Source organism: Patagioenas fasciata, chromosome 2 (genome assembly GCF_037038585.1).
Source record: "Patagioenas fasciata isolate bPatFas1 chromosome 2, bPatFas1.hap1, whole genome shotgun sequence".
NCBI classification, from domain to species: Eukaryota; Metazoa; Chordata; class Aves; order Columbiformes; family Columbidae; genus Patagioenas; species Patagioenas fasciata.
In genome coordinates, this window is record NC_092521.1 from 35,249,973 (window position 1) to 35,272,268 (window position 22,296).

Genomic DNA, 22,296 nt, shown 5'->3' on the forward strand with positions numbered 1-22,296 from the left:
GTGCTGACTCCCTTGCTGGTACCAAGACTCGGTTGCTCTCATCAATCATCCCCAGGACTCTACTGACTATCAGAGCCTGTTGTGTGTTAGTGACTCTCCTCCATGCCCTCTTTGCACACTATTCAGTCTTTTTCTTTAACTTTTAGTAATTTGCTGAAATCTTCCTTTTGAACATTGGAAGATTCATGGATCCACTATTATCTTGAGCCAAAATGCAGAAGCTCAACTTGATTTACCTTCAACCTTCCTTGGCCTGTTTTAAATCTACTGATGCACCCTCCATTCTCTGTAGTTTCTCATTTCACTGTTAAACCCTCCAGTCATTCAGAGGCTTTCCCCTGATTCAAATGCTGCAAGGTTTGTGCACATTTTGTTAGCTTGTTTCTTTGCTTCATTTCTGCCCATTTTGACTAAAATTCTCTTTCATTCTGATTCTTTTTCTGTTTCTTGCCACCAGTCCAAACTCTATAGAGCATAAGATTGTTTTTCCTGTGTAACAAGTGATCAGACCCACTTAGAACGATAGATGTAAACCCTGAGTGTTCCATTTGTATCAGGTAAAGTCAAGGCAGCTGCTGATGGGAAATCTTGGTAAATTTCCCCAAAGACAGCAGCATCCTAAAGCTGGGGTTTGTGGTTCACAGGCAGACTGCTAGGAGCCTGTCAGTCCTCACCCAGGCAGATGTGCAGCCCTGGGTGATCCAAGAAGGCTGTCCCAGGGCTGGTGACACCAGAATTTCAGTGCCTGCAGGTCTAGGGTGGGCACACCATGCCATGTGCAGATGCTTTGCTCCAGAGCAGCTACAGGAGCACTAGCGACTCCCACAGTCCTGTCTGGGGTTTCTGAGCTGCCCACCGAGGTGTAACACACAGGGCCAGCCCCACATTTTGTCTGTTTCCCTCACAGTGGTAGAAATAGAATGGACACTTTCAGTAATTGCATGGCTTGGAGCGAATTATGGGGTGTTATTACTGGATACTGAAATACCAAACAACATAGTCTCAGAAATTCTAGTTTCATGGCAGTATTTTGGTTTCCATCATAAGTATGATTATTAAAATACAGAATACTCTCTTTTTAGTGACTTTTAATTGCCACTCCAAGTGTCAGCTGTTGTATTTCTGCTGTACATGTTAGTGCAGAGATATTACACGCTAATTTCAACAGCTACTGAAGAATTTTTTTTAATTTTTTCATAATCTGTTGTTATCTTCATACAATTTAACAGGTAGATATTGTGACATCAGTGGGCATTTATGGATGGCTGGTTAATTCTGCTTGATATTGTTGTTAATATATATATTATGTTAATGCTAACACCAATATAAATCTTTCAGCAAATTCTTTGTCAGGCCAAGGGGTAAGAAATAGGTCAATAAAAGCAAACAAAAATACAGAACAAAATACCCCTCCTTCTGAAATTTCTCTCGTAAATCATTAGAGATGGCAAGAGATTGTATAAATGCAGTTGGTATGCTTAAGCTTGCAAGTGTCAAAGAAAACTTTAAAAAATCATAGAATAATTTAGGTTGGAAAAGTCCCTTAAGATAATCAAGTCCAACCATTAACTGCCACGCCCACCACTAAGCTGTGTCCCCAAGCATCGCATCTACATGTCTTTTAAACACCTCCAGGGATGGTGACTCAACCACTTCCCTGGTCAGCCTGTTCCAATGACAGACAACCCTTTTGGTGTGGAGATTTTCCCTAATATCCAATCCAAACTTCCCGTGGTGCAGCTTGAGGCTATTTCCTCTTGTCTTAGCACTTCTGACTTGGGAGACGAGACCAACACCTATTTCACTACAACCTCCTTTCAGGTAGTTGTAGACAGCAATAAGGTCTCCCCTCAACCTCCTTTTCTCCAGGTTAAACAACCTCAGTTCCCTCAGCCGCTCCTCATCAGACTTGCACTACAGACAGTTCATCAGCTAAGATCAGATCTTGGCAGGAAACGGTCTGGGGATCAGTCACACAAGAGTAGGTGAGCAATTCATGGCAGGGACTTAGTTGCACTGAAGTTTAGCAGAACAACAAGAAAAGAAACTATATTATTTATCAGTGAGTGTGTGCATTAATCCTAGACTGTCTTGGAAGATTTCCCCTTCACCTATTTAATGTTATGGAAAAATGAGGGAATTGAGTCAGGAAAATTATGTTCAGAATCTTTTATTTTTGCTAAATCATTATAAACTGAATGTCTCTGCAGCTGTCAAGGCTAGATTGTACTGTATTAGCAGGACATATCCAAACAGTAGAATGAGTATATTAAAGTAAGCGCTGCACAGAACAGAACACATGAACCACACAAACTGCATTCAGTAAAAAGTCTTGGTTTTCTTTTAACATCATTTACAGCATAACATTTTAGGGCTACAAAATTGGTGAACAGTTTGGAGAGCAAGCCATATGAGGAGCATCTGAAGTCACTTGGTTTGTTCAGCCTGGAGGAGACTGAGGGGAGACTTCATGGCGGCTACAGCTTCCTCACAAGGGGAGTAGGAGGGGCAGGTGTCAAACTCTTCTCTTTAGTGCCCAATGACAGAATATGAGGGAACAGCAGGAAGATGTGCCAAGGGAGGTTTAGGTTGGACATTAGCAAAGGTTCTTCACCTAGAGGGTGGTGGAGCACTGGAACAGGCTCCCCAGGGAGGTGTCACGGCCCCAAGCCTGACAGTGTTCAAGAAGAGACTGGACAATGTCCTCAGACACATGGTGTGAACTGTGGGGTTGTCCTGTGGAGTTGAGCTCAGTGATCCTTGTGGGTCCCTTCCAACACAAGACATTCTATGATCACTTTTTATTTTACATTATTATATGAAAATAAGAAAGATTCAGTTGAAAAAATCTTGAGAGCTAATTTTAATACATATGTGCATTTTCCGGGATTAAAACAACTTATTTCCCAGATACTGAATTCTGTCATTGTGTTGTACGAGCCTGAGCTACATGACGAGCTGGGTTCCAATAACCTTAACCAGTAGAGCACAAATAAAACTATGTTTTAGTGTTCGATGTTTACGTCACTAAAGTAAACAAAATGCACAGAGAAAAATAAAACACAAGTGCAGTAAGCTGAAGGAAAAAGAGGACAAGAATACAACACACAAAGATTATTCAGACACAGAACTAAGAAGAAAGTTAAATTTCTCCTTCTTTCTTCCCATCCCCCCATTTTCTTTTAAAATCTAGGAATATAATCACATCACTGAAAACCCAGAGCCATTTCAGTTGATAAAAGCCTGCAAATTTCAGCCTTAAATGGTTTTGTGTGCTGTTGGAACATTCCCTGCTGGGATTTCTTCTGCTTTCTCATTGCACGTGTATACACTACAAAAAATAGAAAAAGATAATGTCGTTAGTTTTGGCATCACTGGAAAGAGTTTTATTATGGTTGCATGGCTTGAAAAAACCTACCAAAAGCCACAGGGAAGCTTACTGAAGAAAATACCTCATTTTAGATAATTAACATGGGCCCATGGAAGTCTATGGAGAGACTGCTACTGACTGCAGTTACAGAAACCTTTGGATCAGAATGGAAACAAATTAACCTGTGTTTTTCCTGGTCCATTTCTCCTGCCCAGGCATAGCTTCCTAATGGTTTATAAGTCAGCTCTGGAAACTTCACATCCCACCCTCGTTTTGGGAATTTTTTAATGTGTTGTGGTGTATTTAGCAACCTGGTGTCCTTCATAAAATGTCCTTGACAAAGTCCTTGACAAATGATAGAAATGTGTTACAACCTTTTGTCTCTTCAAAAGTCAGTCATAAACAAAGTGAATCAGGGTCATATACGTAATCACAGATTTAATCTTCATGGTATGTCTCCTAGCAATGTACTAGATGACTGCTATGAATGTGACTAGGCTTTTTTTAACTAAAGCTAGAAAAGCTGAGATCAAAATAGCTACCAAACAGTTTCTACAATTCCTATATTTATCAGCTATGATGTGAAATTATTTTTCATTATCACACGAATACCTGAGTTGGCTCTTTAAATGGGGGGCAGGGAAGCCCTAGAGCAAAGTTATTGAAACACTCTTTTTCAAGCACTTTATTCATTTTCACCTAGGAAGTCAGTGGCCTTTTGCGGACTGAAATCATGATCTTCTTAATATCCTACACATAATCAACCTAGGAGGAAAAAATCTACCTGTAGAAATTCTTGCAGAGTTCAAATAGCTATTAATAAAATAAAGTCTTCATATGAATGAAAGCGTTAAGCTTGTACATCATAGTAAAGACAAACAGGGAATATACATTTCTGTCAGTAATTACTGAAGCACCCACTATACCCAAAAAGAAATCCACTACAGTGTTACAGAGACTAAATAGCATTTCAAAGCATTTTTAATTAGATTTTGTACTTAACCTCTTCTGTGACCAGTCCTTTGTAAATCCCTTTTATTTCCTGCTATCATGCTGTGATACTGCTTTCTTATGAATGAGAGATTAAATAAACCAGCTGTGCTGAATGTGTGAGCGATTGGGGAATAGGTTACTATAAATCACAGATTTGTTAAAGGAAAGTGCTCTATAGCTTTTTCTAGTGTTTGAAGAAAGTATTTAAAAAACTCCCCTTTTACCAGGTTCTACAACTTCAGTAACTTTCAACCTATAAAAAACCACATGGCTGGTGCTAGAGTGGAGCATTTTCAAAAATGTCCACTTACACAGTCTTTGTTCCTGGATTACTGCTGTATTTTAAAAAGCTTCTTTAACACAGTTTTTGAGCTTATGTATGAATTTTGCTCTGTATCTGTCTTGCCAAGAAATTCCCAAATATCTATGCAGAAATATGGACACTAATACAGACACAGAGCACTGTATTAGAGAGTTCTGCTTAGGTTTTTGCGCAGTGTCCAGGTGTCATTTTCACGTGAAAACTAGATGTAAAAATAATCATGTTTGCTTCACTACTCTCTCATTTCCATCCAAATCAAGCCCAGCATTTACCCCCACAACCCACAGCTTTCCCTGTTCTGTGCTGAGTTAGGCAATTGGGGAAGCACAATCCTGTGCACACCAGGTACAGTACAGTCAGTAAAATACACATATCTACAGTAAAATTTTCACCTATGCTAATTACTCATGTTAACTACCCTAAATACATCTTCTTCTAGACAAACAAAACAAAAGAAGACAATAACCTGCACTTTATTTTGAAAATATGCTCACAGATACAGATCTGTAATGGCTGAAACTAGTGTAAAACCACAATTATTGAACAAGAGTCCTCAATCAATCCAAAGCTATTCCATAGGATTCAGCACGGCTGAACCATTCAGTTGTATCCATCTTGGTTGGAAAGAGCCCTTAGGCTATGTTTATGTAAAATTAAACGTTCTAGTAAATAAATAGCTTCAGAAAATCTTTGTGAGGACTCAAACTCAACAGATAATGTGGTTAAAGCACTAGAAGGGTTTCAGGAACAGCTCTGGTCTGGACCAAAGACCATTCCATCAGAGAGATCCCTGGCATCACTTGAGGGTATGTGTAGGTCACCAACACTTCCAGGTAGGCAGCTGCCTCACACTGGCCTTTTTTGGATGCTGAGATAGTTTAATAGCACAGATATAGGCTACTCTGTTCTAGTTGGCTTCACAACCAGAGTGTTTTCCTCGACAGGTTTAATTCCTTATAATAAGCAAAGTCTTAGGATTTGTTGGTCTTGAAAGCATGTGAGTTACCCATACGCTGATGATCTGACAGGGGCCTGGTGTTTCCAGCAGTTCCATGCCAAGTGACAGCCCATATCTCTCCTCTCATGTTCTTTCTACCTGTGACAGCGAGAGTGCCAAGCACAGATGTGCATTTCCCCACAGAAATCCATGCTGTTCCTGGCCTCTTCATTTTAAATTCAGGAGTCAATTCCAACTTCTGACCGTCCAGAAGTCTGTTTTCTCCTTCACAAACCCGTAACTGAAATGCTTGATTCATTTTTCCATGTCTTATTTACTCAAAAGATGTTTTCTGCTACCTCTTGGTGAAGGTTTTGAGGTGGCTGGCTGCATAAGCCGCTATGTACCTGCAGCGGGAAGATGCCCAGAAGTCCTTCCTTCCCGCAGGCTCTCAGCTGTTCCTGGCTTAGCTCCTGTAGGTCCTGTTTCAAGTCAGTCTTTTCCCAGCTACTGTTTCCCGGGCTCCCCGCAGCTGCAGCAGCTGTTTGCTTCTCTCAGTCTCCCTTTTTTGGGAGAGGTTTGTCCTTCTCACCAGCTGCCCTCTCCCACCCCCCCAGCTATTCAAGTCCTAGTCCTGCTCCTTATCTCTTGCCGTTTCCTCCCATAACCACTGATCAAGCCCTGTTGCCGTCCCCCCGCACCCAGCCAGGAGGTGCCAGTCCAGCCTTTGCAGCTCACTCACTGTCCTTTTACCACCACTGTCTCACTTCCTCTGGAGAGAAGGAGCCCAGTCATAATCCTGCGTGGTCTTGTCCAACATCACACACTTGTCCAAAGCACTTTGTGTCAACAGAAAGTTGATCTGAGAGAAAGGGCAGCTATGCAAGGCATGTTGAAAAATAATTTATCTCTTTTGCATATAAATTTAAGCTTAAAATCCAGGTTTGCTTGTCTAAAACCTCTCAGGTAAAATGCAAATTTCTGCTCTTATTCAGCTATCTGACCTTTGTGGTTAGCAGTATTCCACATACCATCAAACAGTTAAAGTCTGCAGTTACATTATTTTTTTATTTTTAGTAATTTCAGCATAGTTAGTACAGATTATATGATACTTTTATGTTGCAATATGTCCAGTGAAGTTGGTCAAGAAACCCAGTGAACTTAGCTTTTGAGTGCTGCCACGGAAGTAAAGACATTGAGAATATCTCAGAAAGTTAGTTCAGAAAAATAAATACATGTTATCTAAGAAGGAATTTATTGTATGAAGTTATTTTAGGACAGAGTTATGGTTTTATCTGAAATGACAGTTTTTAACATAGTATGCTTAGTTTTATTTTACTGTAACTGATTTCTTTGATTTGAAATGTTTGTTTACTTCAAAATTCGCGCCACTGTAGATCATTTTTTGCTGTACTGAAATGTAACTTAATAAATGGATCACCTTAATGATTAATTAATATTTCTGTAAAGGCCGCCTATCAGGTTTCATAATGCTGTTTTCCAATGTGAGGAAAAACAAACTTTGCACACAGATCTACAGATCTGAAGTAAATATTATTTGGTTAAATCATGTTTGCTAAACTCTGGATGAAAAAAAAAGTATTTCAGTCTTAACATAATGTAGGCACTAAGTAACATTTACATTCCCTTCATAGGTAAATTTTTAAATGACGTACAACTTCCTGTTAAGGGTCATCTATAATTGAGGGATTCCTGAAATTAAACAGTTAGATGCAATAACATTTGTTCAAAGTTGAGAAAGAAATGGCAACTTGCCACATTCTTAAGATCATGTAATTGAGTGAAATCTGGAATTTAATACCTCAGCAGATGACAAGTTCAAGGATGACCCTGTTTTACAAAAGCCCAGTTGGAACACATAAAGCCATCTGATTTTGAGTTTTCATGTGAAACATTTTAGAGCAGTAGGATTAATGAATGTATGAGAATGTGTCCTTGGATTAGAATGCATTCCTTTAGAATGAGAATAAGAAATATGAGAAATATTAAAAAGAAAACAAATGCAGCATTGTTAATTTCTTGCTATGTGACTGAAACACTTGTAACTAAGTGTCTATAATATGACTTCAGTAGTGGTTCATTTTCTCACAATGCACCTGCATGTCTTGGAAACACTTATAAACAGTTCATGATTCTGCTAAGAGACAGAGCCTATAAACTACCATTAAACTCTGCTTAGTCTTCTGTAAGTGCTGGTAGATTCCTCTTCTGGAACTAACATGATAATAAAAATAAGTCTTCTCACATTTCTAGTTTAGACCACAACGTTTTCTATCTAAGAACGGACCTTTGTAAGGAGATGAAAAATATCATTTAAAGGCACGTGGGATAGTCATGAAAACCTATATTTGGTGAATAAAATAAACTGGAACTCCAGTTTACATGAACACTAGCATCACAACTGCTACACAGATCTTTATCTCCACCTTATGTTCCTTAGTTTAGTTAATATAAGAATACCTGATGAGTACAAGGATTGCTTAAAAATATTTTAGATCTGTACTCTATTTATAGAAGAAAAAGAAAAAGAAAAAGAAAAAGAAAAAGAAAAAGAAAAAGAAAAAGAAAAAGAAAAAGAAAAAGAAAAAGAAAAAGAAAAAGAAAAAGAAAAAGAAAAAGAAAAAGAAAAAGAAAAAGAAAAAGAAAAAGAAAGAGAAAAAGAAAAAGAAAAAGAAAGAGAAAAAGAAAAAGAAAAAGAAAAAGAAAAAGAAAAAGGAAAAGAAAAAGAAAAAGAAAAAATAGGAAGCCAAAGCTCAAGGCAAAGTTGTCTGAATTGTGAACTTAAGTTCACAGTTCCATTCAAAGTGTCACAGCTGTTCTATTAGATAATTCCTTGGCTCAAGATCAGTCTGTTAATAGGAATGAAAATGTTCACACTCTCTAATGACAAAGCATAACTACTGAAGCAAGAGAATTATTGCAAACACTCAAGATGTCCATGAAGAAAACTTTTTCCCATTACTCTATCTGCATCCTGGGCCAGTAAACAATACATAACATGCTGTTGGATTCAGTATTTTAGCAATTTATGTGAAAAAAAAAAGCGGGCAGTGCCCACAGTAGCAGCAAAATTTTTTGGTGATTCTAGAAAATATTTGATTTTTAAAGAGTTGAGAGCTGGACACTACATTTCTTTAAAACTGGCAGAATGTATTTACTATGTCTTGTAAGTGCCACGGGTCTGATAATTCTGAAGTTTTTCCATTAAAGCAAAGTTCAATTTAGTAAAATTTATACAAAATGGGAAATATTCCAGCTCTCAAAATCCATTTCTTTGGAAAGACACTAAAAACACCTACAAAGTGGAGAGAACAGAAGGAGTTATGGCATCATTGGCGGTCCATGACAAAAACACAGGTGGATGTGTTGATAAACATGTTCAAGCTGCAGCTGCTGCTGGTTCTGATGGGAAAAATGCTGTTCTAGGGATTAGGAATATACTGTAATCATGCCAGCCAAAACATGCATGACAGTTGAAAAGGAAAAGAGAACAGCTATATAAACGGCCATGGTAACCCAAGTGATTTCTTTTAATTTTGCAAAACAAACACCTTCTTTAAGCTTTTCTCTCTTTTTCCCAATGCCAGTCTCTTTATAAGAACATAAAGAACACTTATATTTCATTGCAAAAGACTTTTTAGTAACTTACTAGAAAATTATTTTAGCCCTGCTGGGATTTAACTTATAAAGTAACCTGAACTCCTGCTGAGTAGAAAATGCTCACCCCTTTTCCATTAGTCTACTCCGGGAATAAGGAGTACTCATCCTGAGAAAGGACATCAAAGTCTGGGGCATTTAGGAATGAAACATGTACTCCCGATTCTTTTACCACTGAAGACATTTCATACCACATATGATATGCATGGCTGACATAGAGTAATACTATATCTACATTTTTCAAGCAGACAGAGAGTAGTTGATGTGTCCTTTTCCAGGGCAGATGTTTTCCAGATATGCTATTGTCACTCATTAAGATAGTAAGTAAGACTTGTATGAGTTATGATATGGTAAATACTATATATGCCAGCTCATCCATAAAATACTATGGATTTCTCAGATAATTCTCCTCTGTCTTGCTGTAATCATTTCAATATGACTAGCTTCCCTACGAACTCAGGACTAATTTATGTACATCAGTGGCATTATAAGCAGTATATAAGAAACAAACTCAGTAACTTTTTATGGATTTTTTTTTGTATAAAATGTATTTATTCTACCTTGTTCCTGATCATAACCCTTCACCTGTGTCAGAGGAAATGGAGAAAGCTGCAATACTTTCAGAACCTTAATTGCATTAGCAGGGTACCTGGAATGGTACAATTATACTGAATTGCTTTGTATGGTCGAACATACAGTGCTTTCCTATTTGCTGTGTTTTCCACTGTAATGACTGCAGAACCATCTTACTGACTCTTTTTTCTTTTTTTTTTTTTTTGAGGCGGGGTTGTTAAGTTTACTCTTGGATAGATTGTCCCAAACTGGTGCAAATATGTTCCTAATCCATAGAAATGTGAAATCACTGTTCATTACTGTGACTCTGTGGTCCTAATTGAGGCAAAATTCAAATTTTCAACCATTTTGTTGCAGTTACCACCTCTGTGCTGCATCCAGAGTGCAAAGAAAGTGCTTGGCACCCCTGGGCCTAAGGGATCTTGGATAGCTGGAATACGCGGTATTTCCAGCACGCTTTTGTTGCCTCGACTCAGAGACTGTACAACCAAATGACGTGTGGATGTGGCTGGAATGAATGTAATTTTTTTTTTTTTTTTTCTCAGAGGGAGGGTAAAGGACTCGGTCTGTACCAGGGCTGGAGCTAGCAGAGAATGTTAAAGCTGCAAGTGCATAACAGCCTCTCGTGGATAAAGAAAAATGTAGTTAAGTCCTGCATCCCAGGTTGAATGTATGTGCTTTCACCAAACCTGGGGAGTTTGCACTTGTGTCAATTTCAAGAAGTGTCTCAAGCTATTCTGCTCCAAATCCTACTCCTTCTGCAGGAGAGCAGCACATAGCTGTGACTCGGAAGCTGAATTACCAACATTCCTCTGGAAAGCTGTGTGAGGGCAAGATGCAGAACGTCTCCTTCCCTCCTTCCTCTTGCCCTTTTTTCCTGTAAGACACAACCAGTGGCTTGGGACACTGTCTGACTTGACTCTCCTGCGTTGATATTTTCCTCCTGCCAGAGTTAGCGAGTCCTTTTCTGAAATGGCTGTTGTCCTGCTGAAGGAAAGGCTGATCCTTTGTCTGCTCAGTTTTGCAGCTTTTTCTAGGCTAGATTATATTCAAACTGAGCTTAGTGCACAAAACATGGGCTGTTAGATGTGTCTAGTGCAGTCACCTCTGCAGTCACCCAATACATGCGTGTAGTCAACATCAGCTATTTTTAGACCTAATGAAGAGAAATAAGGCCTGTTAAGGTGTCATTCAGCATGCCTGTTTTAGCACAAGTAATCTAAATGCAAGGCAAGTTTTATTATGCCCCCAAAAAAGCTGAAAACAACATAATCTATCTTCTTTCTAATTCACTGTTCCTTTCTTAAATTTCTTCTGTTCTTCCAAAGGCTTCTTTTTGTTCCTTCTTCCAACAATTTTTCCTCTTTCTTTTCTGCTTCTGGAGCTTCTGCCTGCACCTGATACCACCAGCCCACCTAGAAAATCTCCCTGAGCCTTCCTACTTTACAGCAATTGCTGCCAAGCATTCACTTATTCACTATTTCTCTCTTCTGCTTTCTCCACATCCCAGAGTTCTGTTTCTTCACCCGATCTTCAAACTGCATTTGAACACATTTCCAGAAGTGCTTCATAACTTTGGATGGCCTGGTACTCCTGCACTGTCAAAGGTTGGAAAAAAAAAAAAAGTCTTCATCATCATATGTGAGATTGGGCTCTTTATAATTGCATCAAGTATCCCAGGGACTTTGATTAATTTCTGGAATTCCTCCTCCACTGAAGACTGGGTTGCTTGACTCAGTTCTGGTGCACACTTCATCATCTTTTCTCAAGCTAAAATGAGTGTTCTAGGCATGCTCATGGCATGCTTGTACACCGACTAAAACACCTCTGCTAAGCCAGCTTGCTTTCCCAATTTTGTCTTGCCCTTGCTGGATACCTGTCCTTGGACAAACAGAAAGAAAGAAAATCGTCAAAACTGGCTAGTCAAGAACCATTTATGAAGCATTACTAATAAATATATTTGTGTTGACTTTCTAATCATGTCTTTAAACTAATAAGGCAACTTAGCAAGTACATAGGCTGCTTCACTTTGTATTTAGTGTACAGCTCACTCCCTGAGAGGCAAGTGTCCTGCTCTGCAGTTCCTGGGCAGCAAAGGACTTAAGGCTCACTCTCCATAAATCCTGAAGGGGACTGAAGTGCCTTTTTTCTGTTGCTTTTGTTTGTTTGTTTGGCTGATTTAGTGTTTGGTTTTTTTTTTATTTCACTCAGTCAGAAGAAATGGATAGTCCTTGTTCTCTTCTCCTCAGCCAAAGCTTCTGGGCAGTGTTTACCCTGCTGTGCATTAGGCAGTTGACAAACATGAAGTTTTGTACGTGATCATCCTGATATTACATTCTTGTCTAGAAATACAATTTTATACACTGTCAGAGAAAAAATACTGATCTAGAGCAACTTACTCCAGTTACTGGATCTGACCCAGGAAAGCACCTGTAGAGTCTGGACATATGCAAGCATTCAAGCAGCATCAGAAGAAAAAGATTAGAAAACAACTGGCTGGATTTGTTGCTATAATATATGTGTCCTCCTAGATGATCAGGGAACATGGTTTTTGCAACACTTGATGTTTCTCAGGGGGACCACTAGATCTATTTGTGAGAAAGAGCTTAGCTTACTTGGCAAATCACACAAGACCTTTGTGAGAAACCACCATTTTTATTCACAGGCACTCACATACAGTCTCTCTTTCATGCTCAGATGAATCCTCACACAAAACGTGTGGTACAGGTTAGGCTTAAAAATCTGCAGCACAAATTTTCTTGAAGTTCCTATTTAGAAAATCACTTTCCAGTGCAACAGCTTAGAGTGAGGTGTCCAGGTCAGCTGGAGTCCACGAAGTCTTTGTAGGACATTTTTTAATGTCATCATCTTATAGTGCATTGTGGGTCAATTTTGTTACCAGGCCTTTTCCATTCATGAGATCTCACTCCGTTAATAAAATTATGGAATTTCTGCTCTAACCTTAACTGCACATGAGCTGCAAAGTTTTCTTTACAACACCAAATGTTCAAACTGATCAAAGCTCCTATAATGTTCAAATATGTATGTCCCATTCATTAGGGGTCTGTATCTAACAGACTTATATATGTTTGTTTGCATATGTACGTGTTTGTATATGTACGTATTTATACGTGCATTAACCAAGAGGCAAAAGTAAGAGAAACTTGATGAGGAGTTGGCTTTATGAAGAATCAAAACCATACACTCACTGTAATTCACATTTTCAAGCCTGAAAATAAAACCTGAAGCTTAATTGTTGCAGTGGTCTTCCTTCCTCACCCTTGTTGCCATAACACACATCTGGCAGACAGGTGTATGGTCTCAACATCTGGATTTTCCCAACATGTCTTAGACCAAGCTTTCAGGATGTTTAATCACTGTCAGTATAGTCAGACTCCATATCAGCCTCAAAGAATAATGTTAAGATTATTATCTGGCATTTATTTTTCACATCGACTTTGAAGAATGTTCAATATATTGAACTTAGGTAACACTTCTGCTTCCCACAGCATCCATAACATATTCCCAGAGTAAACACTGGATGGTGAAAAAGTCAAGTGCAGAATAGGAAGTGTTACAGATGCCCAAGCACATTTTTTTCTATATATGCTTTTATTTATTTAATTGATAAATTAAATGATGATGATGATAATAAATTTTGACTGAAAAAATGACTTTTTGATTGTTCTTGTTTCTCCTGCAAACTCTTGATGCTACTTCCATGCACTCAGCACTGTATGTATGATGCAGAGTAAAGTTTTATTGCTGATTTTCAGAATTTGGACATAACTTCTAGGCTGTATGCAATGCTGGCAGACACAAGTGGCTGTATGAGGAATAGCTGGTTGCACAGAAAAATATATTCTGCCAAATTTTCTTCTGGCACCATTTATATTACTGGAGTTTCCACAGGATAAGCTCAAAGCAGGGTGAAAAATCAGGTCCACCATTATAAATCTAGAAAACAGCTGCATTGCAGAATAAAATTAGATGTAGGGCTTGCTACTCACTTTATTGAATTAGTCTAGCTATTTCTGTAAAAGGCTGTTCTAAATACATGAGTGTGTTTATCCACACAAATATTGGATTCCATCTTTGTATGTGATTTTTGTGACAAGATACCAAAAAAGTATGTATATTGATTTACCTGTATGAGGAGGTATTAGTGCACAAAACATTTTAATTGAGTTTGTGTAGAAATCCATCACATATGGAGGCTCAGTGAAACTCATGCATGGTTTGAAGTTTAATTGACCTCATTAATGCTCTTTAGTAACGCTCTGTGATTCCAGCTGTTTATAGTCCTAGAGTTCAGATGTACTGAAGAGCTAAACATCAACTAAACAATTCATGGTTTACCAGAGAATGAAGTGTTACTAGAGTGAAAACATAATTTACTAGTTTAATCTAGAAAGTAAGAGTACTAAAGTGACAGATCACTTATCAGGTTTTGTACCATACAGTGCCAGTGATAAAACTTACATCGTAACAATTTATATTATGCCTATAGTAATTTTGTCATTAATATGCAAGAATTTCCCATGTAAGAGTTAACAATCTGTATTAACCCTGAAAGATCTGTTCATGTTTGGTCAATCTTTTATCATTATTTTGTTCAAGTTTCACATGTGTGAGCTACATTAGGAACAAGTCTGAGATAAAGTTGCCTAAAACTTTTATCCATTTAACAAAGATATATTTTATTCCACTAAAACAGGATAATCTACTCTTTTCTTTTGCCAAGTCATCATTCCTCAAGCTGCCAGTAGTAGCTTTTAATCAGTAGGTCCAGGATTGAAACTCAAACAAATTCCTGTGACTGACAGATCCTGGGTATAACTATCTTAAAACTTCTGCTATTCATTGTCCTGCAAATTATTGATATTCCAGGACACTCCTGCCGCATGTACACCTACTATGTCACACTCTCTCTCCAGCATTTATGGACTCTCTTTCTTAATGTTTTCTGTAATTTAGGTCTCATGAGATACAATAAAAAAATTTTCCTTACTGGTTACACAAACAGAAAAGGTCTTGGCCATCTTCCAAGATTTTCCCCATTGTGCTAAGGCAATATCTACTTTTATGTCCTTTCCCATTTCTCCATAAAGGTAGCCTTGTTTTCTAGCTTCATTAGAATTCATTAGAAAGAGATCAGGCCCCTTAATATGACCTTTCCTGTCATTTGAGTTTCTGTCCTTTTGCATAAGCCTAGGTAATACAACTTGGACATTTAGTCCAAACTGGTGTACTAATAAGTCCCATGAGTGCTTTGATGTATCCCGTTCTGAGACAGGTTAGCATTGCAGAATAATTGGCTAGCTGCTGAATGTTCTTTTTTTTTCCTCTTAGTACTGAATTAGATAAATTCACTTATATGCTGAATGTAATAAATTTACAAAAATTCTTCAATGTTTTTTATGGATATAAGCAAGGAAGGACCTGACAGATCTGTGTAACAAATTTCACTACAGAAGCTGAAATGCAGTCACAGTCTTCTTCTTCTTTTTTTTTTTTCTTTTTTTTTTTTCCCCTAAATTTTAAGGGGATACAGAAAATCAAGAAGAGCAAAGGAGACATATTTAAAATCATTGTGTTTCAGTGTTTATCTGAGTTTAGCTGGGGTCACCATGACAGTATAACAGGGACTCAGGCATAAAGAAGAAACATTTAGGAATTGGAAGAAGGGACAGATGACCCAGGAGGAGTGTAGAGACATTGTCCAAGCATGAAGGGATGGGCCTCAGAAAGCAAAAGTCCATTAGGAGTTGAATCGCAGAATCACACAGAATCACAGAATGTTAGGGATTGGAAGGTACAGGACTATAGTTCCCCAGATCCTCCTTCTTGCCATTTTGAAGATATAAGTAATATTTACTTCCAGCCCACAGGAACCTCTTCTGATCACCATGACATTCCAAAGACAAGTGAGAGTGGCCCTGTGGTGACATCACCTGGGACTGTCAGAATGCATGGGTGCATCTCATCAGGTCCCATGGACCTACAGAAGTCCATTTTGTTTAAATGTTCCTTAACCCAAATGTTCTCCACAGAGGGTAAATCTTCCCTTCTCCAGATTTTCACACTGATCTCAGGGGGTCAGGATTCCTGAAGGTCAATCTTACCAGTAAAGTCTCAGGTGAAGAAGGCATTCAGTACATTGACCTTTTCTGTATCATTGTCACCAGGTCTCCTGCCTCATTCAGGAGCAGGTCCACATTCCTTCCTTTGGCTTCTGTGTACCCGCAGAAGTCCGTCTTGTTGCCATTTATGTCCCTTGACACACTCAGAGAGCAATTACAATGTATTGAGTACTGTCCAGGGGCAGATGAGGAGTGAGTTGAGAGTCTGTGGGTGAGAATTAAGGGACAGGTTGGCAGGGGTGATACTGTTGTGGGTGTCTATTGCAGGCTACCAGATCAGGGTGAGGAAGTTGATAAGGCCCTCTACAGGCAGCTGAGAGCAGCCTCGCAATTACAGGCCCTGGTTGTCGTGGAGGATTTTAACTACCCTGATGTTTGCTGGAAGGACCATTCAGCCAGCCAGCCGCAGTCCAGGAGGTTCCTCCAGTGCATTGATGATAACTTCCTGATGCAAATGATGGATGAGCCAACTAGAAGAGGAGCACTGTTGGATCTCATCCTCACTAACAAGGAGGGTCTGGTTGAAGTGGTAAAGGTTGAGGGCTACCTTGGTTGCAGTGACCATGAGATGGTGAAGTTCAGGATCTCATGTGGCAGCAACAGAACACCAAGCAGAATCGCAGCCCTGGACTTCAATAGGGGTTTGGCCTTTCCAAACAATTGCTAGGGGAAATCCTATGGGAAAGGGTACTTGAAGGTAAAGAGGCTCAAGATAGTTGGTTAGCATTCAGGGAGTCCTTCTTCCAAGCTCAAGATCAGAGCATCCCGAGATTTAGGAAGTCAAAGAAGAGAGCCAGTTCAAGAAGGACAGGGAACTGCTGGAGAGAGTTCAGCACAGGGCAACAAAGATGATTAAGGGAGTGGAGCATCTCCCTTATGAGGAAAGGCTGAGGGAGCTGGGTCTCTTTAGTTTGGAGAAGAGGAGACTGCGGGGTGGCCTTATTAGTGTGTACAAATATATAAAGGGTGAGTGTCAGGAGGATGGAGCCAGGCTCTTCTCGGTGGCAACGAACGGTAGGACAAGGGGTAATGGGTTCAAACTGGAACACAAGAGGTTCCATGTAAATTTGAGAAGAAACTTCTTTTCAGTGAGGGTAACAGAACACTGGAACAGGCTGCCCAGGGGGGTTGTGGAGTCTCCTTCTCTGGAGACATTCAAAACCCGTCTGGACGCCTTCCTGTGTAACCTCATCTAGGTGTTCCTGCTCCGGCAGGGAATTGGACTAGATGATCTTTCGAGGTCCTTTCCAATCCCTAACATTCTGTGATTCTGTGAAAATACTTTGTAGCAATAACAGAGTTCTGACTCCTTTGATTGATTAATAGATATTCAACTATACATAATCTTATCTCTAAGATAAGGTGTCTCCTGAAATCAGTAAAGGATACTACCAAGTCAAAGAAATTCAGGACTACTTTTAATTATATTAATATTATGAATCACGTGATCATTACATTTTATACTTCCTATCAACCTTTGTTGCTGTCTTTCATCCCAGAGGAAACCCTTCAGGAAAAGTCATCAGGTAACAGTTACATGCTGAATATCACTAACATATTGTATATGCGTCTGAGAATGTTAATGTCACAACAGGTGTATGTGTAGTCCTGAGAGCAACATAAGACACCATAAACAACCGAAGACTTCTTGCTAAAGATATACTGAAAGATCAGCATACAGTATAGTCAACACAGTCTCTGTAAGAAAATCAACGAATTTATATAGAACTCCTCAAGAAACAGAATCAATGGCAGAGGAAATAAAGAGTCCTACCAAGGAGGTTGGTATTGCTTATACTATTCATTGAACCTTTACTACCACTAACTACGGTAACAGATGTCAGTCAGCTCAGTCACAGAATCTAAGTTATTCTCTTTCATCTCTATGATAGTTTATTGTGATTTGGAACATGGTGCCATTCACCTACCAACTATGACTCGTATCACAGTTCCAGTGGTGCTCAGCAATGATGGATCATGAGCTTTCCTTAAGGTTACTTGTGAAAAAGTCAAAATCTTAGGCAGGTCTCAAGGATAAAATGCTGAAAAAAAGTTCAGTTATCTGTGGAAGACCAACACAATAACACTGTAGATGGTGCATTTACAGACTATGGTGCAACAGCGCAATATACTTGTCTTTCATGGAAATAGCAGCACATACAAAGAAGTTTGGTATCATATTGAGTAACCACTAGTATTATTTAATCCACCATTACAAGTGATATAAATCAATGAATGTGACCAGTCTGTGTATGTGCCAGGTAGGATGAGAGCAATCACAACAGAAGCAGAAGACACACAACACACTGAAAACTTAAGGCTGTCAAAAAATACGTAAATTTCTTGTCATCTTCTTGTTAAGGTACTGTCTAAAAAGGCAGTGATATCTACGTAACTGGGAATTTGAAATTCACTAGTCACTTTTTTAGTGCAGGAATGGAAATGAATGGTGTTCCCAGTGGTGTTCCTGTTGGCACAGGATCCCTCTGGCTAGCCTGGAGACACCTAAAGTATCTCTAGATGAGAATCAGAGTGAGTAAAAGATAACAAGCAGAAATGGGATCTCTGTAAAAGTATAGACACATATGAATGTGGGGAAACACAATCCCAGGGACAACTTTTTGACTCTTGAAAGATTCAAGTAATAGTGAGGTCATGACCAAGAATGCAGAAAAGGTGTTTTTCTCCAAATTGGGAAAAACAAACCAACCCAACCCAACCCAACCCAAACCAACCAACCAAACAAACAAAAAAACGCCTTCTGGTAACAGAGAAGAAAATATAAGAACTAAAAAGTAAAGATACCAGGTTGAGTCTGCACAACTGTGAGGGAGGAGTCACAAGAGAAAATGGAAGGTGAGAGGGCCCTCAGATCTGCCCCATGTTTACATGGCTATCAGCTGGACAGTCTGCAAATTGTCTGAATGCAGACAATGAGGAAGGTCACACAGGTAATCAAAGCTGGTTATACAAGATACTTAAGCTGCTTTTAGCCACAGTTGAGACCATGGTTCTGGATTTGCTCTCTGAATGGACAATGTGGTCTTTAGAGAAACTTTAGGATGCTCCTGGATACACAGCAATTTCATTGAACTGAACTGAGTTGGCTGAGTATAGTTTAAACAGATACTTTAGAATTTACATGAATGAATTACCAAAAATAGTAACTTGTTACCAGAACTACTTTAGAAATGCAATGCACAAGACATGTGCCCTTAGTCATCACTGACCACAAAGATATTATGGATGATATTCCTATGACCAAAAACTTTGTCCTATTTGAATTTAGATGTGAGACAACACTTGAGAAAACAAACTAGAAGATTCAGGTTTCTTATTCTTCCAGCAGCTTAGACAATGCTATCCATGATGAAGCCAGAAAAGAGCCAAGGGTTTACTTAACTGAGAAAAGAAAATCAGGAAAGGATTTTTAAGCTTTGGTTTGCCATTTCAATTTAGTACTCTGTGCTTTTGTGTTCAAATTGACTAAGAGATGACATTGTGTGTTGAAAAGGGTTGCATGTGTCATCACAAACCTTTGCTGGTGACAAAACATTTTGAAGACTGTCTGCTGTTGGGGTCCAAACCAGCTCACGAAACCACACTAACAGACAGGTGCATATGTCAAAGATGCAGTTTGAGAACAGTGGTTTTAGAAAGCTTTATTCTCAGCTAAATTCAGTGCAAAGGTATGTTGCAGAAAATGAAACCCTTTTCCACAAGAAAAGCTACATCAAGCTCAGAGACATTACTTACCCTGAGGATCCATTGAAGTGCTGTATAAAAACAGCAATTGCTGCTTGGATTTCATCAAGAGCTGTTTTCAGTGTCCATACTGGCTGGACTTGACATAGGAAATTGATTTCTGGCAAGCCACTTGTTTTAACCACAGCTAGACAGGCAAGCCAAGCCAAATGTAAATTTTTCCAATCCAACAAATCATTTTTTAATTTTGAAATAACGGGAGGAAAATTCATCTTGTGAAACTGACGGAGGTCAGGAGAAATATTGACTTGAGTTCCTTCTTTGTTTAGACCACACAAAATCAAATGTATTTTACAGCTGTTTAATCATGGGTTTCTGTACTTCAAATTTCAGATTTGACATAATCATTTTCATAAAATCATATCTGGTTTGATTTATTAATTTTGTCAGAACATAAATTGTAGATTTTAATGGTTATTAACAGGTAGCTATTAGTAGCACATCAACTATATGTAGGGTAGACCTATACCCTGTTTCCCTGAAAATAAGACATGATTTTTCAGGACTTTTGAGGATGCTCAAAATATAAGCCCTACTCCAAAAATAAGCGTTAGTTACAGTTCATTAAAAAAGTCAATTTAAATAGTGTCCAGGCAGCTATACATGTAAAAAAAGTAAGCATCTTTTGGAGCAAAAATTGTATAAGACTCTGTCTTCTTATCAGGGAAACAGGGTATAAATTGTACTTATTGTGTGCCTTCAGTAAGGGTGTTGACCACAAAGACAAAAGAAGTAAAGTGGGTGGAGGTAGAAGACAACACTGTTCAGGTCCTTCCTGTAGCTGAAATTCTTAGGAGAGTATGCCAGAGAATTTTATCCTGGGAAGTAACAGAAATGTGCATATGCTAGTCACCCCACAAGTCTGGTCCCTCTTTCAAGAAGACTGCATGATTTAACACTGATGTTTTAATTGTTTAATGATAGTAATAAATCTTTGGTTTCTTCCCCCTTCTCTGCATCCATAAATTATGAACTACATGCCTATAAATGTTTGTCTATACTTTTCTAATACTACTCTTCAGTTCTCCGGTTGATCCATTGGATTGGGTGGGAATTTTATGCACTCTAGGATGCCTAAGCAGATTTGTAAGGGTAAGCTCTAGCTCTCAATAAGAAGAGCAAACAGCAGTGTTGCCGAAGTTAACTGCAGAAGAAGGCAGTATTAAACACTCTCCTATCCAGAAGTAGCTTCCTCCTCATTTCCAGAAACATGTATTTTCATTTCTAGTAGTACCTTAATACCAGAGATTCTTTGCTTCTATTTTCATTTCATTGGTAACTGCTTTTGTAAATGACTTTTTATGAAAAAAATCCTGAATAAATAAAAAGGGGTGAAATCAAAAGCACTTTCCACCACCCACGGAGTAGCACTTTGTAGCAGTGATTTCTGAAATCTGGTCTCTCAGTCTGAATGAGATCTATGGACTACTTTTCATGACTATAAAAGATGATTATAAAAACCAAGTTCAGCCATATGATGTCCCCAGTGACAGCATAAAAAGTTCCTCAACACTCTTCATGACTCATTCACTCCTCCTCTCCTGAGTTGACATGGAAGTCTCCTTAATCTTTTTAAGACAACTTTTGGGAAGACCACTGCCACACAGAATGTTTTTGCTCAAGAATCAATTGATATTTCTAAAGTTACTTAAAAATCTTCATTTGGATCAACAAAACCTTTCCTATACATGTCTTTGATGGAGATCTGACTGCAGTAAAGCAAGCTGCAAGAAGAGCATCTGCTTTCTGGGTTGGATTTTTTTCCCTTGTTCCATGTGGTCATCTTCCAGATTTGGGTGCCAGCAATTTTATGCTACATCACAGAATTAACTTTGTTTCCACGTCCAGAACATCCCACAGAAGTGAGCAGTGCAAAACCAGTGGGCTTCATCTTGAAAAGTTATGGTCAGGGACTTCGCTGGATCTTGCAATACAAAGCCTGAGCTACCGAAAATTAAAAAATAGCTGGCCTTTTCTTCTTCCTAAAAATAAAGTATTTTGATGTCATAAGCAGGAGAGAATTAGCTGCAAAACATAGAACGAACCATGTAAATGATCCTCCATGAACACCAAAGCACTTGGATCTCAGTGTGTGATCCCCTGAAGTGCAAAGATCAGACAGTGACAGAAAACCTCCTCCTACCTGCCGGGACAGACATGTTGATGGCAGCACTGAGCGAAAAGGCAGCCAAGCAGCCTGGGCCTCTCAGACAGCACTGGAGCTTGCCAAACTCACAGAATGGCTGAAAGTGTTCAGAAAGAATTTAGGGCCAGAATGAGGAAGAGTAACTACTTGCCTTGTTTCTAGATGAGTATCCAGGAGTGTACTTGTTCCCAGCTTGCTCCCATATGAGAAATACATGCTTGAAAGAAGGTAGCTGGATGATTTTTTGGTTCTGACATCCCTTGACAGCCCATACAAGAGAGATACTTTTTATGTGGTTGATAGTTTCATACGAGAAAATTATATTAACTGAATGAATAATAAGGATTTGTATATATCATAAAAGATGTG

The 22,296-nt window shown here is 38.8% G+C and overlaps 1 long non-coding RNA gene across 2 annotated transcripts in view; it reads left to right on the forward strand.

The window, feature by feature from the left end:
• The window catches only part of LOC139827150 (uncharacterized), a 57,052-nt gene extending 43,541 nt beyond the window's left edge, over window positions 1–13,511 (forward strand). Inside the window, exons 3-4 of one of the 2 annotated variants that reach the window (XR_011737401.1) lie at window positions 10,231–10,392; window positions 11,384–13,511. This is a non-coding gene — a long non-coding RNA (uncharacterized lncRNA). The remainder of the gene's footprint in view (window positions 1–10,230; window positions 10,393–11,383) is intronic. The other variant, XR_011737402.1, reaches the window with a different exon arrangement.
• The last annotated feature ends 8,785 nt before the right edge of the window (window positions 13,512–22,296 follow it).